At 45.1% G+C, this 18,437-nt stretch overlaps 1 protein-coding gene across 4 annotated transcripts in view; it reads right to left on the reverse strand.

Annotated features, from left to right (window-relative positions):
• vdrb (vitamin D receptor b) overlaps nt 1-18,437 on the reverse strand; it is a 93,515-nt gene that overhangs the window by 53,560 nt on the left and 21,518 nt on the right. Inside the window, exon 1 of one of the 4 annotated variants that reach the window (XM_060920198.1) lies at nt 17,317-17,401. The exons of 2 other annotated variants lie outside the window; for them this stretch is intronic. The gene's annotated coding sequence lies outside the window, so the exon portion shown is untranslated. Of the gene's footprint in view, nt 1-17,316; nt 17,402-18,437 lie in introns of those variants that run through there. One more of the 4 variants, XM_060920201.1, reaches the window with a different exon arrangement.

The raw sequence follows: 18,437 nt of genomic DNA on the forward strand, positions 1-18,437 counted from the left end.
CGCTTTATCCTTCTACAGGGTCGCAGGCAAGCTGGAGCCTATCCCAGTTGACTACGGGCGAAAGGCGGGGTACACCCTGGACAAGTCGCCAGGTCATCACATAGACACAGACAACCATTCACACTCACATTCACACCTACACTCAATTTAGAGTCACCAGTTAACCTAACCTGCATGTCTTTGGACTGTGGGGGAAACCGGAGCACCCGGAGGAAACCCACGCGGACACGGGGAGAACATGCAAACTCCACACAGAAAGGCCCTCGCCGGCCCCGGGGCTCGAACCCAGGACCTTCTTGCTGTGAGGCAACAGCGCTAACCACTACACCACCGTGCCGCCCCTATAGTTTTCTTTTTCGTATCAAATTTGATGTAATGCTGGGATCAGACTGCACGGATTTAGCCAAATTTGACATGAATTTTGGGACACGTTTCCAGCATCAGGCTTGAATATGAACATCGTGAACGAAGAACACACATTATAGTGTGACATCATCAAACAGCAGTGATGTGGTCAGTGGTCTGGGATGCACTATGAGACCAGAGCAAAAGTCGAAAAGCATTTCAAAAATTTTTAGAATTTCTCGCCTAATTTGTCAGCTCCTACAACATTTTCCTTGACGTTCCTTCCGTAGCCATGATTGGCATGTTCTGGACCCTCCTCCCTGACGACATGCAATGACGTGAACGATGATTGGTCAGGGTCAAACTTGTCATGTTACCAGTCTCCCAACCATGATGATGTGATCATCTAATTGGACACCATGACACTGCGAAAGACATACAAGGCTTTCTCGAGCTCAGTAGGATATCATCTGCATATCTCCAACTCATTGTCAGTGTTTAGATGAAAGTTTGCAGGCTGCGTTTGGGGCGTGGCTCCGTGTGACTCACGTATATGATCAGCTATTTCAGCCACCTTTATTGTTCCATGTTCCATCTCTCGCCAGTCCTGACTTCTGATCAGTTCTATTGATTCCTGCCTTTCCCTGCATGACCTCGTGTTCTCACTGCCGATGTTGAAACACGGTGTGACTTCATCCGCTTCGTCATCTTCACTTTAATGTTTAAACTCTAAACCACAGCTGTTATGTGATCATGTGACCGCTTGACCCAGGTCTTCACTGCGAGGTGAGGGTATATAGAAAAACACATTGTGCAATATGGACTGTAGTGCATACGTTAAACACAGAGTGGCGGAGATTAAAGCCATGCAGTTAATGATTGGCCTGGAAGTGATCAAAACTCTGTATGGATGAGGAATGTTTCTGATTGGTCAGAAACCTCACAGCGGATTATAATGGGGTTGATAGTGAACTGACCCGTTCTGGGTTTTCCATGTGACGGTGGCTGTTGCTGCCTTTATGTGAAACCATTTATGGCGCATGCACGAGAGTCCGTTTGGTGCATGCACTTTCCGGAGCGCGCCTGAGAGTCTATGTGATGCATGCGCCAAGGCGTGCTGGTGTGACACTCCTGCACGAAATTCATACAAAAATTAATGTAGATATAAATATCTAATGCCAAATTATTATGGCATGTTACAAAAAATAAAGAAAAAATCCAAGTCCTCATCTGCAATTTAAGAGTCCGAGTCCAAGTCATCAGTGTTCAAGTCCAAGTCAAGTCATGAATCCTTAAAATTAGGGCACGAGTCGGACTCGAGTACTACAAGCCTGACTAGATCTATCAGATCAGTGCACTGATGTGTTCTGGACTGTGATTGGTCAAAAGGTGGTGATTCATGTTCTAGAAGTGCAGCCCACGTTCATGGTAATGTGTGCCTTCGTTTCTATAGTAACAGCTCACTGGGAGGGACTTTCATTTGGAAGCAGGCACTTCACTTCAAACAACCATTTTCTGTAAGGAGATATTTATGGAAGGAGTCTCCAGTGCCAGTGCTTTGTAAAGGTCAAAGGTAAAGCTAGAACTAGGTTTTCTGACATAGTGATGTGGTACAAGAGAAATAAAACACCTAGGGATGTGCTGTTCCAGGAAAATAATCACCTTCAGGATGGTAACAGTACCGCCGCTTCACCACACTCTGGTTTAAATCAGGAACAAACGAGGAGCAGGTGATGGATGTGGATCAGAACTGAACTCTGAGCAAGTTCTGGGAAACAGTGAGTGTTGGGATTGTTTTGTGAATGTGACATTAACTCACTTTCACACTCCAGTCCAAGTCCTGCTGAGGTCGTATGAGTGAGATACGGAGGGACACGTTGAAGCAGTTCAGGACACGTGAGGACAGAATGACTCACCACTTCTATCTGAAATCTATAATCACACCCTCTTCTGGAAAACAGGACAAAGTTAACGTGAGGCAAAGTGAAGCGCTCGGCCTTGAGCCATTCACTTTTATAGATTCCATATGTACGGTCGAGTGCGAAAGTTTGTGCACCCTTGGGACGAAACTCTTTAGCGCAACATGAAACAAAGGGCTTTTCTTCATGATGAGCAACAGAGCAACCATCACAACACGGGATATGAGCATAAGGAGAGAACGAAAAAGGAATGAAAAATCTCTCAAGATCCACCTTCATGCTAAAAAAAATTTTAAAAGCTTTTTTTTTTTACTTTTTGTATTTTTTAAGAAAATGTTATTTAAGTGTAAAACGGAGTTACATAGTAATTTTGCTCCATTAAGAAACAAACAAACAACAACAAAAAAAAACACTAAATTTTTTTTAAGGGGGGGGGTTACAAACTTTTGCAGCTTGTGCTGTACATATCCATGGACTAGTCTCATTTCAGAAAACGCCCACATTTCACTTTTATATTCAGTACAGGAAATAATTTTTATTTAATGCTTCTAAAGTGTAAAATGAAGAAGGTACTAGTTTATCCATTTCCATTTCAAAAACATTGGGGGGGGTTTACAAACTTTTGCACTCAGCTATACATATGCTATTTTGCACATTTAAACTCAAGCGTTTTGTGTTTTAAATGACGTTTACTAGCTAATATAACTGTATGCAGTGATATAAAAGTTGGACACTGTACATGTCCGAGTGAGACGGTCATTGCTGATTAATGTAAACAATCTGAGTGACCTTTGACCCCAATCCACATCAGAATGAGCGTCAGACTACAGCAAGGACACTGAATTAAAACACTCCGAGACACGCCTACTGCTGAAAAAACTTACAACTTCAATAAACTGGCCTCCTTTATTCACCAATGTTACTTTAAACCATTTTTACAATCTATTACATTTTCCAAAAAAATAAAATAAAATAAATAAATAAATAAATAGCCATAATATATGGTCAAGGACAGAAATGATCAACTCTGGATACATAAGAATTATGTAATAATACAACCCCGATTCCAAAAAAGTTGGGACAAAATACAAATTGTAAATAAAAACGGAATGCAATGATGTGGAAGTTTCAAAATTCCATATTTTATTCAGAATAGAACATAGATGACATATCAAATGTTTAAACTGAGAAAATGTATCATTTAAAGAGAAAAATTAGGCGATTTTAAATTTCATGACAACAACACATCTCAAAAAAGTTGGGACAAGGCCATGTTTCCCACTGTGAGACATCCCCTTTTCTCTTTACAACAGTCTGTAAACGTCTGGGGACTGAGGAGACAAGTTGCTCAAGTTTAGGGATAGGAATGTTAACCCATTCTTGTCTCATGTAGGATTCTAGTTGCTCAACTGTCTTAGGTCTTTTTTGTCGTATCTTCCATTTTATGATGCGCCAAATGTTTTCTATGGGTGAAAGATCTGGACTGCAGGCTGGCCAGTTCAGTACCCGGACCCTTCTTCTACGCAGCCATGATGCTGTAATTGATGCAGTATGTGGTTTGGCATTGTCATGTTGGAAAATGCAAGGTCTTCCCTGAAAGAGACGTCGTCTGGATGAGAGCATATGTTGCTCTAGAACCTGGATATACCTTTCAGCATTGATGGTGTCTTTCCAGATGTGTAAGCTGCCCATGCCACACGCACTAATGCAACCCCATACCATCAGAGATGCAGGCTTCTGAACTGAGCGCTGATAACAACTCGGGTCGTCCTTCTCCTCTTTAGTCCGAATGACACGGCGTCCCTGATTTCCATAAAGAACTTCAAATTTTGATTCGTCTGACCACAGAACAGTTTTCCACTTTGCCACAGTCCATTTTAAATGAGCCTTGGCCCAGAGAAGACGTCTGCGCTTCTGGATCATGTTTAGATACGGCTTCTTCTTTGAACTATAGAGTTTTAGCTGGCGACGGCGGATGGCACGGTGAACTGTGTTCACAGATAATGTTCTCTGGAAATATTCCTGAGCCCATTTTGTGATTTCCAATACAGAAGCATGCCTGTATGTGATGCAGTGCCGTCTAAGGGCCCGAAGATCACGGGCACCCAGTATGGTTTTCCGGCCTTGACCCTTACGCACAGAGATTCTTCCAGATTCTCTGAATCTTTTGATGATATTATGCACTGTAGATGATGATATGTTCAAACTCTTTGCAATTTTACACTGTCGAACTCCTTTCTGATATTGCTCCACTATTTGTCGGCGCAGAATTAGGGGGATTGGTGATCCTCTTCCCATCTTTACTTCTGAGAGCCGCTGCCACTCCAAGATGCTCTTTTTATACCCAGTCATGTTAATGACCTATTGCCAATTGACCTAATGAGTTGCAATTTGGTCCTCCAGCTGTTCCTTTTTTGTACCTTTAACTTTTCCAGCCTCTTATTGCCCCTGTCCCAACTTTTTTGAGATGTGTTGCTGTCATGAAATTTCAAATGAGCCAATATTTGGCATGAAATTTCAAAATGTCTCACTTTCGACATTTGATATGTTGTCTATGTTCTATTGTGAATACAATTATCAGTTTTTGAGATTTGTAAATTATTGCATTCAGTTTTTATTTGCAATTTGTACTTTGTCCCAACTTTTTTGGAATCGGGGTTGTAATAAAATAATATTAAAATTAGCCTTCATTATTGACTTCTCATTTATAAAGATTTCTATAATTAACATTTCATTAGCATTTATTTACATTTTGATTATTAAAGTTTTAGCATTCATTCAAAATAATTATTAATAAACATTACTTAGAATTCATTCAGAGTTTTATTATTAATATTTTATTAAACGGGGCGACACGGTGGTGTAGTGGTTAGCGCTGTCGCCTCACAGCAAGAAGGTCCGGGTTCGAGCCCCGTGGCCGGCGAGGGCCTTTCTGTGCGGTGTTTGCATGTTCTCCCCGTGTCCGCGTGGGTTTCCTCCGGGTGCTCCGGTTTCCCCCACAGTCCAAAGACATGCAGGTTAGGTTAACTGGTGACTCTAAATTGAGCGTAGGTGTGAATGTGAGTGTGAATGGTTGTCTGTGTCTATGTGTCAGCCCTGTGATGACCTGGCGACTTGTCCAGGGTGAACCCCGCCTTTCACCCGTAGTCAGCTGGGATAGGATCCAGCTCGCCTGCGACCCTGTAGAACAGGATAAAGCGGCTACAGATAATGAGATGAGAGTTTATTAAACTTTCATTCATATTTCCGTTATTAGCATTCTATTACAATTCATTCATATTTTTATTATTCAGCTTCCATCAGCATTCATTCCATTTTTTTAATCAAATTGTCATTAGCATTTATGATCATTTTAATAATTTATATTTTAATAAAGTGGGTGTGAGAATTTTGAGCCAATAAAATGGCAGGAAAACTTGAGAACCCTGGTTCTCTGAACATCTCGACACCTTTACCCTCATTAATAATGCTCAAATATTTGAATACACAAGAATATGCAAATTAGAAAGGTTCAAGTTTCAACGCCCCCGTCATCTTATATAGCGTAATTAATCTGTAATTAACATGAGCTAACGTAGCTAGCCGGTCAGCTAACTGCCTGTAATCTCACTCACATTAGTCACGATTTACATCCTCATCTTCTCACTGATTTGTTTAACATCAGCGTTACCATGACAACCACTATTTTGTTCTCTACTAATGGTAGCTAAACATATGACTAACTTAGCACAAGTTCTATAGATAAAAGTTTCTATATACAACTCGCATAACTATCTTCTACTAATTTGCATATCGAACGTGATTGGTTCATATCTGTGGGAATTAGTGACATCATAGTCGGAGTTCACAGGTAGCCCCGCCCCACAAAATAAAAAACACTTTGAGAGTTTAATATGTTTACTGCTGCACAAACACCAGTGCTGGCACTGACACACACACACACACACACACACACACACAAAACCCTCCACACTTCCTCAATAACTGTTATACCAGTTCCAATCTGTGTGTGTGTGTGTGTGTGTGTGTGTGTGTGTGTGTGTGTGTGTGTAAACCAGTTGGGTCAGTTCAGGTCCAGAACACACATTACATTCTGGTGTCCTTAAATGAACCCTTCAGCAAAGACCTCGCCAGACTGCACTACAGTCTCTCTCTCTTTTCCTCCGAAACACACACATGGGCCTCCGCTAAGATACACTCAGAAAAGATATTTTCCACCAAACGTCTCGGTTTTTCCTGGAACTCGTGGTTAAATACATCTGCTGGAGAACGTGAATCACGTGGAGATGATAGAACGCTTCAAGTCACACACACGTCAATCAAAGCTTTAGTGACACGCTGACCTTGTCCTTCACCACCTATACACACACACACACACACACACACACACACCGTATTTACGTAACGTTATCTCTGTGCTATAAAAATGCAGAGCAGCTCTGCACAGGAGGGACATAATAATAATAATAATAATAATAATAATAATAATAATAAGCACCTTCCTCAAGGACATAGCCACTTTATGATTTTGAAAAAAAAAGAAAATAAATGATAAAAGGAACAAAAACAAAGCAACAAGTTTACAGTCTTCAAAACCCTGTTATTTAATTTAATTTACTTTAATTTAATTTCAGATCAATAAACTAAAACTCAAATTATACAACTGTAGACTTTTACTTTCAATAACATTTAAAATATTAAAAAAATGAAATTTAAATTTTCCTTGTTTTTGATCCTGATTTGTTTACATGTATAATAAATAATAACAATGACAAGTTTTCTTTCCTTAAAGCAATTTTTTCAAACCCGAAATGACGCAGTGTAAAATAAATAGAACTTAACAATAAGATGGAGACGGAGAAGATGGCGACGCGCAAGGACGCAGCGGCTCTGAGCTCTCGGATTCGGTGTATAGTTTTCGTAATGGCATGGATGTTTTTGTGTGTACGAGTGTGTGTGAGTGAGATAAAACAAATCTACACCCCAGCTATGTTGAGGAAGGTGTGATTCTCGTGTTGTGTGGACATTACGCCAGATTACCAGCGGCTCCACAACATTCCGCTGGACATAGCGAGATCGCTGGGCACACCCTGGATTGCTGTCGGGCCAAAGAGACGCCGGAGGCGGCGCGGAGAGCGGAGGCAGAAACGGGGCTGCAGGGGCGGCCTACTAGCACGGCTAAGAAAACAGCCCTACAAACCCCCGCTACCAAGCATCTTTCTCACAAATGCAAGGCCCATCATCCACAAAATTGACAAACTGGAGTTACTGATGGCACATAACCGGAACATTCGTGACTGCAGTGTGATGATTATCACGGAAACCTGGCTACATCCGCTCATCCCGGACTAGGCCGTTCAGCTAACCGGCCGCTCCATGCACCGCTTCGACAGGAATAAAAGCTCCGGTAAGAGCAGAGGACGGGGGCTCTGTATTCATGTTCATATGGACTGGTGTACAAACAGTAGGGTCATACACACACACATTGCTCTCCTGACCTGGAAGTAATGACTGTGCAGTGTAGACCCTTTTACATGCCCAGAGAGCTGACAACGGTGATCATTGCTGCTGTGTATATCCCACCAGGTGCTAATGTTAGCACACCACTCTCTCAGCTGTACGCCACCGTTAATAAACAAATGCAGGCCCATCCAGAGGGAGCTTTTATTGTTGCTGGGGACTTCAACCAAGCTTGCCTTAAGACTGTGCTCCCTAATTTCGTACAGTACGTACAGTGCTCCACCAGAGGGAAGAACACATTAGACCATGTTTATTCCAACCTGAAGCAAGCCTACAGAGCAGTACCCCTCCCTCACCTGGGCTTGTCAGACCATCTCTCACTGCTCTTGGTCCCTGCATACACCTCCCTCAGGAAGAAATCCAAACCTGTCACAGGGCAATTCCATGTAAATGTCAACCTCACCATGCAAAAATAAAGCAGCATGTAATACATCAAAACCACTCCCAGAGATATCACCTAGGCCTGTATTTTACAGATGTGAATAAGTTGAACCAATTTGTAACCAACCTAATATGTCACTGTCAGTCTTTCTTTCTTATAATGTAAACCCCAAGCTAAAATCAACTTTGATGATGTACAATTCTATATTATTGCCACAAGCCACAGAAATGTATGCTAAAATCCACAAAACAGCAAAACAATAGCCATCCTAAATATTATTTAAGAACTTTGATAGTTTTAGCTGATATTTAGAGAGTTTTTCAAAGGGTTATGGTGGTTAAATTGCTGATTTTCTAAACATATGCCATGTCTATTTCAGACGCGTCACATCCATAACGCTGACTTTTCCTTCCGAAACTCTGCATGAAATACAAAATATTTTAAACAAAGATTTTTTAATATTCACCTTGGACCCCTCTATCAAATGGATATCTCCATTTCGACATTAGGTTTACAATTTCACAGAGTTTGATAAAAATGTACAGTCACCCAAGAAAAGTGATACTTTTTCTGTCACATCCATAACGCATCTTTTATTGGCATTTTCTGGCATGCCCTAGATGTACTATGGGAATTGTTCTTGTTCTATCACTTCTCCAGTATGGTACAGCCTTAAAATATGCAACACCTGTTTAAATACTGGGAGACGATAAAACATGCACTGGGTCATTTGTTGCCATTTTGAGTTCAAGTGTCACGTCCATAACGCTGGAATTGCTCCACAAAGAACATTAAAACCTGGCCTGAAGGAGCACTCTCCCAGCTTCAAGATTGCTCTGAGCGCACTGAGTGGAGCATATTTGAACATCTTGACCTACAGGAGCACACAGAGACTTTACACACTGACAGTGTTACTGTGGTGAAGCGCATCCGGATCTACCCCAACCAAAAACCATGGATGATCTCGGATGTCCGGACACTCCTGAGAACCTGAAACTATGCCTTCAAGTCAGGTGGCAGAGAACAGTACAGTGTGGCGAGGGCAGAGCTGCAGAGAGGCATCAAAGCTGCTAAGGCTGCTCATAAGAGGAAAGTGGAGGACCATCTCACCAACAATAACCCGCAGCTGGTGTGGCAGGGGCTACAGAGCATCACCAGCTACAAAGGCTCCACACCCATCACCACCATTGCTGACACATCGCTGACTGAGGAATTAAACAGTTTCTTCTCTCACTTCGAAGCAGAGGCTCCACACACAGCTGCACGACCACCACAGACCTCCAGTCACAGCACACTCACACTCCAGGAACACCAGGTGAGGCAGGTGCTGAAGACTGTGAATATCAGGAAAGCAGCCGGACCAGATGGTGTACTCGGAAAAGTACTCTGCGCCTGTGCTGACCAGCTGGGGAGAGTCCTGACCAGGTTGTTCAACCTCTCACTGTCACAGGCTACTATCCCCCAGTGCCTGAAATCAGCTACCATCATCCCTGTCCCAAAGACTCCTGCCCCAAAGTGTCCCAATGACTACAGACCTATTGCCTTAACATCAGTAGTCATGAAATGCTTTGAGAGGCTCATCCTTCACCACATCAAGGACTGTCTCCCCTCAAACCTGGACCCACATCAGTTCGCCTACAGAGCTAACAGATCGACGGAGGACGCCATCGCTATAGCTCTGCACACAGCACTCAGCCACCTCGAGCAGCCAGGGAACTACGTCAGGATGCTGTTCATAGACTTCAGTTCGGCATTTAACACCATTATTCCTGACATCTTGGTGGAAAAGCTGACTAACATCGCTCTCTCTCCCTCCACCTGTGCCTGGATCAAGGACTTCCTGACTGATCGCCCTCAAACGGTTAAGGTAGGCACCACCTGCTCCTCCACCCTGACCCTCAGCACAGGCTCTCCTCAGGGCTATGTGCTGAGCCCTCTCCTGTATTCCCTGTATACACATGACTGCACACCCATCCACCCCTCCAATACCATCATTAAATTTGCGGATGACACCACGGTCATCAGCCTTATCAGCAGAGGGGATGAGACTGCGTACAGGGATGAGGTCAATATGCTGGCAGGCTGGTGTTCTGCACACAACCTGCTGCTCATCTCGTCTCATCTTCTTCCGCTTTATCCGGGACCGGGTCGCGGAGGCAGCAGTCTAAGCATGGAAGCCCAAACTTCCCTCTCCCCAGACACCTCGGTCAGCTCCTCGGGATGAACACCGAGGCGTTCCCAGGCCAGCCGAGAGACATAGTCCCTCCAGCGTGTCCTGGGTCTTCCGCGGGGCCTCCTCCCAGGGGGACATGCCTGGAACACCTCCCCAGGGAGGCGTCCAGGAGGCATCCGAAAAAGATGGCCGAGCCACCTCAGCTGGTTCCTCTCGATGTGGAGGAGCAGCGGCTCTACTCTGAGCTCCTCCCGAGTGACTGTGCTTCTCACCCTATCTCTAAGGGAGCGCCCAGCCACCCTGCGAAGGAAACTCATTTCGGCCGCTTGTATCCACGATCTTGTTCTTTCGGTCATTACCCAAAGCTCATGACCATAGGTGAGAGTCGGAACATAGATCGACCGGTAAATTGAGAGCTTCGCCTTTTGGCTCAGCTCCTTCTTCACCACGACGGACCGGTAAAGCGACCGCATCACTGCGGAGGCTGCACCGATCCGCCTGTCAATCTCACGCTCCATCCTTCCCTCACTCGTGAACAAGATCCCGAGATACTTAAACTGCTCCACTTGAGGCAGGACTTCTCCACCAACCTGGAGAGGGCAAGCCACCCTTTTCCGGTCGAGAACCATGGCCTCGGACTTGGAGGTGCTGATTCTCATCCCAGCCGCTTCACACTCGACTGCAAACCGCCCCAGTGCATGCTGGAGGTCCTGGTTTGAAGAAGCCAACAGGACAACATCATCCACAAAAAGCAGAGATGAATCCTGTGGTTCCCAAACAGGATTCCTTCCGGCCCCTGGCTGCGCCTAGAAATTCTGTTCATAAAAATTATGAACAGAACCGGTGACAAAGGGCAACCCTGCTGGAGTCCAACATGCACTGGGAACAGGTCTGACTTACTGCCGGCAATGCGAACCAGACTCCTGCTCCGTTCGTACAGGGACCGGACAGCTCTTAGCAAAGAGCCCTGAACCCCATACTCCCGAAGCATCCCCCACAGAATACCACGGGGGACATGGTCGAATGCCTTCTCCAGATCCACAAAGCACATGTGGACTGGTTGGGCAAACTCCCATGAACCCTCGAGCACCCTATGAAGGGTATAGAGCTGGTCCAGTGTTCCGCAACCAGGACGAAAACCGCATTGTTCCTCCTGGATCCGAGGTTCGACTATTGGTCGAATTCTCCTCTCCAGTACCCTAGAGTAAACTTTCCCCGGGAGGCTGAGAAGTGTGATTTCCCTATAATTGGAGCACACTCTCTGGTCCCCTTTCTTAAAAAGAGGGACCACCACCCCAGTCTGCCACTCCAGAGGCACTGTCCCCAACCGCCACGCAATGTTGCAGAGGCGTGTCAACCAAGACAGCCCCACAACATCCAGAGACTTGAGATACTCAGGACGGATCTCATCCACCCCCGGTGCCTTGCCACCGAGGAGCTTGCAAACCACCTCAGTGACTTCGGCTTGGGTAATGGACGAGTCCACCTCTGAGTAATCAGCCTCAGTCTCCTCAATGGAAGACATGATGGTGGGATTGAGGAGATCCTCAAAGTATTCCTTCCACCGCCCGACAATGTCCCCAGTCGAGGTCAACAGCTCCCCACCCGCACTGTAAACAGTGTTGGCAGAGTACTGCTTCCCCCTCCTGAGGCGCCGGACGGTTTGCCAGAATTTCTTCGAGGCCAACCGATAGTCCTTCTCCATGGCCTCCCCGAACTCCTCCCAGTTCCGAGTTTTTGCCTCCGCAACTGCCCGAGCTGCAGCACGCCTGGCCTGCCGATACCCGTCAGCTGCCTCAGGGGTCCCGGAGGTCAACATGGCCCAATAGGACTCCTTCTTCAGCTTGAAGGCATCCCTTACTTCCGGTGTCCACCACTGGGTTCAGGGATTGCCGCCACGACAGGCACCAGAGACCTTGCGGCCACAGCTCAGAACAGCAGCGTCCACAATGGAGGTAGAGAACATGGTCCACTCAGACTCAATGTCCCCCGCCTCCCTCAGAAGCTGGGAAAAGCTCTCCCGGAGGTGGGAGTTAAAGACCTCCCCAACAGAGTGCTCGGCCAGACATTCCCAGCAGACCGTCACCTTATGTTTGGGCCCGCCAGGTCTGTCCAGCTTCCTCTTCCGCCAGCGGATCCAACTCACCACCAGGTGGTGATCAGTTGACAGCTCAGCCCCTCTCTTCACCCGAGTGTCCAAGACATAGGGCCGGAGATCAGATGAAACGACAACAAAGTCGATCATCGACCTCCGACCTAAGGTGTCCTGGTGCCACGTGCACTTATGGACACCCCTATGCTCGAACATGGTGCTCGTTATGGACAAACCGTGACTAGCACAAAAGTCCAATAACAAAACACCACTCGGGTTCAGATCGGGGAGGCCGTTCCTCCCAACCATGCCCCTCCAGGTGTCACTGTCGCCGCGCACGTGAGCATTGAAGTCCCCCAGTAACACAATGGAGTCCCCAGTCTGAGCACCCCTCAGTACCTCTCCCAGGGACTCCAAGAAGGCCGGATACTCTATACTGCTATTCGGCCTGTAGGCACAAACAGCAAGAGCCCTCTCCCCAATCTGAAGGCGCAGAGAGGCGACCCTCTCGTTCACTGGGGTAAACTCCAACACATGGTGGCTGAGCTGGGGAGCTATAAGCAAGCCCACACCAGCCCGCCACTGCTCACCATGGGTTACTCCAGAGAAGTGGAGAGTCCAGCCCCTCTCGAGGAGCTGGGTTCCAGAGCCCAAGCTGTGCGTGGAGGTGAGCCCGACTATCTCTAGCCGGTACCTCTCAACCTCCCGCACAAGCTCAGGCTCTTTCCCCCCCAGCGAAGTGACATTCCATGTCCCAACAGCTAGCCGCTGTGTCCGGGGATCAGGTCGTCAAGGCCCCTGCCTTCGACTGCCACCCAATCCACACTGCACCAGTCCCCTACTGCTACCTCTGTGGGTGGTGAACCCACAGGAGGTCGGGCCCACGTCACCTCTTCGGGCTGAGCCCGGCCGGGCCCCATGGGCAAAGGCCCAGCCACCAAGCGCTTGCATACGAGCCTCAACCCCAGGCCTGGCTCCAGGGTGGGGCCCCGGCTGCGCCATACCAGGCGACGTCACGGTCCTTGATGGTTTCTCCATAAGGGTTTTGGTGAACCTGCTGCTCAACACCAGCAAAACTAAGGAGATGGTGATTGACTTCAGGAAACACAGGGGGGATCCAGCCCCACTGAGCATCAACGGGGACTGTGTCCAGTGGGTGTCCTCCTTCAGGTTCCTTGGGACACATATAGCCGAGGACCTCTCCTGGACTGCCAACACATTCGTGGTGGTAAAAAAGGCCCGACAGTGACTCCACTTCCTAAGGATACTCAGAAGGAACCATCTGGAGGAGAAACTGCTAGTGGCCTTTTACTGCAGCACCATCGAGAGCGTCCTGACGTACTGCATTACAGCTTGGTACGCCAACTGCTCTGTGGCAGAAAGAAAGAACCTGCAGAGGGTCATTAAAACTGCACAACACATCACTGGCAGTCCCCTACCCTCGCTAGAAGACATCGCTAGCACACGGTGTCTCAGGAGAGCGAGGGCAATCATTGCTGACTCCTCACACCCGGGACAGCACCTGTTTACCCTCATGCCCTCTGGCAGGAGATACAGGTACCTCAAAAGCAGGACAAACAGACTTAAAAACAGTTTCTTTCCCTGGGCCATCAGGTCCCTGAACTCATAAGAGAGTGTATAATAGTGTAATGTGTAAATGATGTACAGTGGTGCTTGAAAATATGTAAATATGTAAATATGGAATTAAAAATTTACAAACATCTGTATATTGTGACTCTCCACTGTCCATCACTGTATATACTGTAACATATATAGTGCTGCTTAAAAGTTTGTGAACCCTTTAGAATTGTCTATATTTCTGCATAAAAATGACCTAAAACATCATCAGATTTTCACACCAGTCCTAAAAGTAGATAAAGAGAACCCAGTTAAACAAATGAGACAAAAATATTATACTTGGTCATTTATTTATTGAGGAAAATGATCCAATATTACATATCTGTCAGTGGCAAAAGTATGTGAACCTCTAGGATTAACAGTTAATTTGAAGGTGAAATTAGAGTCAGGTGTTTTCAATCAATGGGATGACAATCAGGTGTGAGTGGGCACCCTGTTTTATTTAAAGAACAAGGATCTATCAACGTCTGATCTTCACAACACGTTTGTGGAAGTGTATCATAGCACGAACAAAGGAGATTTCTGAGGACCTCAGAAAAAGCGTTGTTGATGCTCATCAGGCTGGAAAAGGTTACAAAACCATCTCTAAAGAGTTTGGACTCTACCAATCCACAGTCAGACAGATTGTGTACAAATGGAGGAAATTCAAGACCATTGTTACCCTCCCTAGGAGTGGTCGACCAGCAAAGATCACTCCAAGAGCAAGGTGTCTAATAGTTAGTTTTTTTTTTTTTTCTTTTTTATCAGACATCTAATTTATTGGGTTTGTTTACCTGACATGTTTCGACGTACAACTTCCGTCTTCCTCAGAGTGTCACCGGATGTTAATTGGTGACGCATCTTTTATGTCTGATAAAAAAGAAAAAAAAAAAAAAAAAAAAAAAAAAAAAAAAAACTAACTATATTTAATATAAGACATAATGAACGTAATCGAAAGGTGTCTAATAGTCGGTGAGGTCACAAAGGAGCCCAGGGTAACTTCTAAGCAACTGAAGGCCTCTCTCACATTGGCTAATGTTCATGAGTCCACCATCAGGAGAACACTGAACAACAACGGTGTGCATGGCAGGGTTGCAAGGAGAAAGCCACTGCTCTCCAAAAAGAACATTGCTGCTCATCTGCAGTTTGCTAAAGATCATGTGGACAAGCCAGAAGGCTATTGGAAAAATGTTTTGTGGATGAATGAGACCAAAATAGAACTTTTTGGTTTAAATGAGAAGCGTTATGTTTGGAGAAAGGAAAACACTATATTCCAGCATAAGAACCTTATCCCATCTGTGAAACATGGTGGTGGTAGTATCATGGTTTGGGCCTGTTTTGCTGCATCTGGGCCAGGACAGCTTGCCATCATTGATGGAACAATGAATTCTGAATTATACCAGCGAATTCTAAAGGAAAATGTCAGGACATCTGTCCATGAACTGAATCTCAAGAGAAGGTGGGTCATGCAGCAAGACAACGACTCTAAGCACACAAGTCATTCTATCAAAGAATGGTTAAAGAAGAATAAAGTTAATGTTTTGGAATGGCCAAGTCAAAGTCCTGACCTTAATCCAATGGAAATGTTGTGGAAGGACCTGAAGCGAGCAGTTCATGTGAGGAAACCCACCAACATCCCAGAGTTGAAGCTGTTCTGTATGGAGGAACGGGCTAAAATTCCTCCAAGCCGGTGTGCAGGACTGATCAACAGTTACCAGAAACATTTAGTTGCAGTTATTGCTGCACAAGGGGTCACACCAGATACTGAAAGCAAAGGTTCACATACTTTTGCCACTCACAGATATGTAATATTGGATCATTTTCCTCAATAAATAAATGACCAAGTATAATATTTTTGTCTCATTTGTTTAACTGGGTTCTCTTTATCTACTTTTAGGACTTGTGTGAAAATCTGATGACGTTTTAGGTCATATTTATGCAGAAATATAGAAACTTCTCAAGGGTTCACAAACTTTCAAGCACCACTGTAAATATGCATTCCTTTCTTATTTCTATTTTACTCCTTTCTTATTCTTATTTTACTGTTTTATTTTAATATTTTACTGTTTTTATTTATTTTTTATATTTATTATGTACCGGACGGAGAAGCACTGCAATTTCATTGTATAGACCCTTTTCAGTCATGTGACCTTCGTAAACGCGACCACCATTTTGGACATGTAGCGGACTTCGGCTCGAATTGGTTTGAATGCGAGGAAGGCGACAAACGGAGAAGATACAAGAAAAAGGAGCGAGATGCAGAAAATACCTTCGCTATCCAGCGACGTAGGGCATTTACAGGGCGAGCAGAGGGAGAAATAACAACAGTAACGACACATTAGCAACGCCGTACAGAAATAACGGTTTATGGCACAGACCCTTTCGGTTCTCGCTCATCTAGCTGCTACAATGACTGCTTAGACTGCAACAATAATACCTAACACACATTTAAGTATCCGTCGTAAAGACGTGAAACTCGTCGAGTGACGAGTGTGTTCATTGATAAGCTAACACAATCTAAAAGTAGACATACCATCACACTGCCCTGGCGCTGTGTACAGTTTACCTTCTATGGTTTGTGCACTCACTATTTGCCATTACTTTCTCCAACCGTTGTTACAGATTACAGGGAACGGCCTGGATTTAAGAGACAAATACATGTTCCTCTTGTTTTGAACACTTATTTGTAGGCAATGCTTAATTTGTAAAGTGGGAGGTCCCGGAGCGCAGAGGATGAGCGGCTCCGGTGCGGAAAAAAAGAGGGGGGGAGGGGGGCGCGGCGCTGCGCTGCGCTTCTGGGCATGTTTTGTAATAACACTGCAAATTAAGTTCATCTGCAGATATTTTGTGGATGTCGTTTCATGAGAGAAATCACCAACAAGACAGATATCAAAATCAGACATTAACACTAAATACACTTGCATTTTTTTATTTAATTATTTGGTTTTTTTTTGTTACATAGTCAAAAGAGGTGTCGGATCACCGGATCCAGTGTAAATAGCTGCCGGAGCCAACGCCCGAGGTTCCGGAGCGCGCTCCGGCTTGCTCCCCCTCAAATTAAGCGCTGTTTGTAGGACACTGCCTCTGATCTGTCCTACAGTCTACCAACAGCAAAGGAACACAACGCTAGCTAATGTCGTTAGCTAATAGCTACTACAGAAGAACAGAGGCTACAATGGGTTATTTTAGCCTATTTGGTTACACACTCGCCGCCACAGAATGTTAACAGCAATGTAATGCCTTTTCTGGCTAATTTTATTCGTCTTACCTCCAACAAAGTGGTCACTGCACAAGCGCTGGTATGCCGAGGGCTGCCAATCTGTCCTGTTTATGGCCGCTATTCATCTTTTCCATCGGGATCCGATAAAATGATAAACCTTGCCTTGTTTGTTGATGGTTACTACATCCAGGTGCACAACAATATAGTGGCATGATGGAAGTCTTGCTGAAAATAAACACTTTCTTTGCTGCCGTTCCTCAATGCTGGCTGTGGTAAACTACTGGTAGTACATGTCCAAAATGGCGGCCGCGTTTGTCGTGACGTCACGTGAAAAGGGTCTATACCTGATGTGCAATGACAATAAAGATTCTATTCTATTCTATTAAAATAAAAATAATGTATAATTACTGGACAGCTGTAAAATGTTTATGCCGTAAATGTCAGTTTTAATTAATAAATAAACAAATGCTTTTTTTACAGCACTGCAGCAACATTATTTATATTAAATTTAAAAAATTAAAATAAAAAGTTTTGGCTCAATTATATTAAAAAGTATAAAGAAAGCTATCAAAAATAAACTGAAATATTTATTTGAATAAACTGAGCTCTTAATAAGCTCGTTTCTGTTTCCGGTTGAGAGTACATTGTGCGCATTCTGGCTGCTGCTTCTCACTGGAGCTTTTTATTTTCTCTATTTTATTTTATTTTACTATTTATTTGTGTGTGTGTGTGTGTGTGTGTAGTTTGATGTTTGTTTTTGTTTGAGTGTTTTAGTCCGCCGGTTGTGGTGTAGCTCCAGACCCCGTTTTGGGCGCTGGTTCCCTCCAGGCATTGGATCGCTGTGGGTGGTGCCCGTGTTCCTTGCTATGGACTGCAGTGAGCTCGTTGCTCATTTTAACATCATGGTTGTCCAGTGCTCTGTGCAGCAGTGCTCTAGTGCTTGGCGTCGTCGCTGCGGCTGTGCAGGCGGTTTGGGACATACCAGCGCTCTGCATGGCGGTGCGTTTGTGCTCGCTTTGTGGATCCATGGCGTGGTGTTCCGAGTGATATTGCACGGTGGCGGTGCAGCGGCTGTACTGGCGGTGTGGGACTTGTTTTCGTGCACCTTTTGGTGGGACTGTGGCTGCTACACCATTGGAATGACATCCTGACCTTCATTTGGTGGACTT

Source organism: Neoarius graeffei, chromosome 4 (assembly GCF_027579695.1).
Source record: "Neoarius graeffei isolate fNeoGra1 chromosome 4, fNeoGra1.pri, whole genome shotgun sequence".
Taxonomy (NCBI): domain Eukaryota; kingdom Metazoa; phylum Chordata; class Actinopteri; order Siluriformes; family Ariidae; genus Neoarius; species Neoarius graeffei.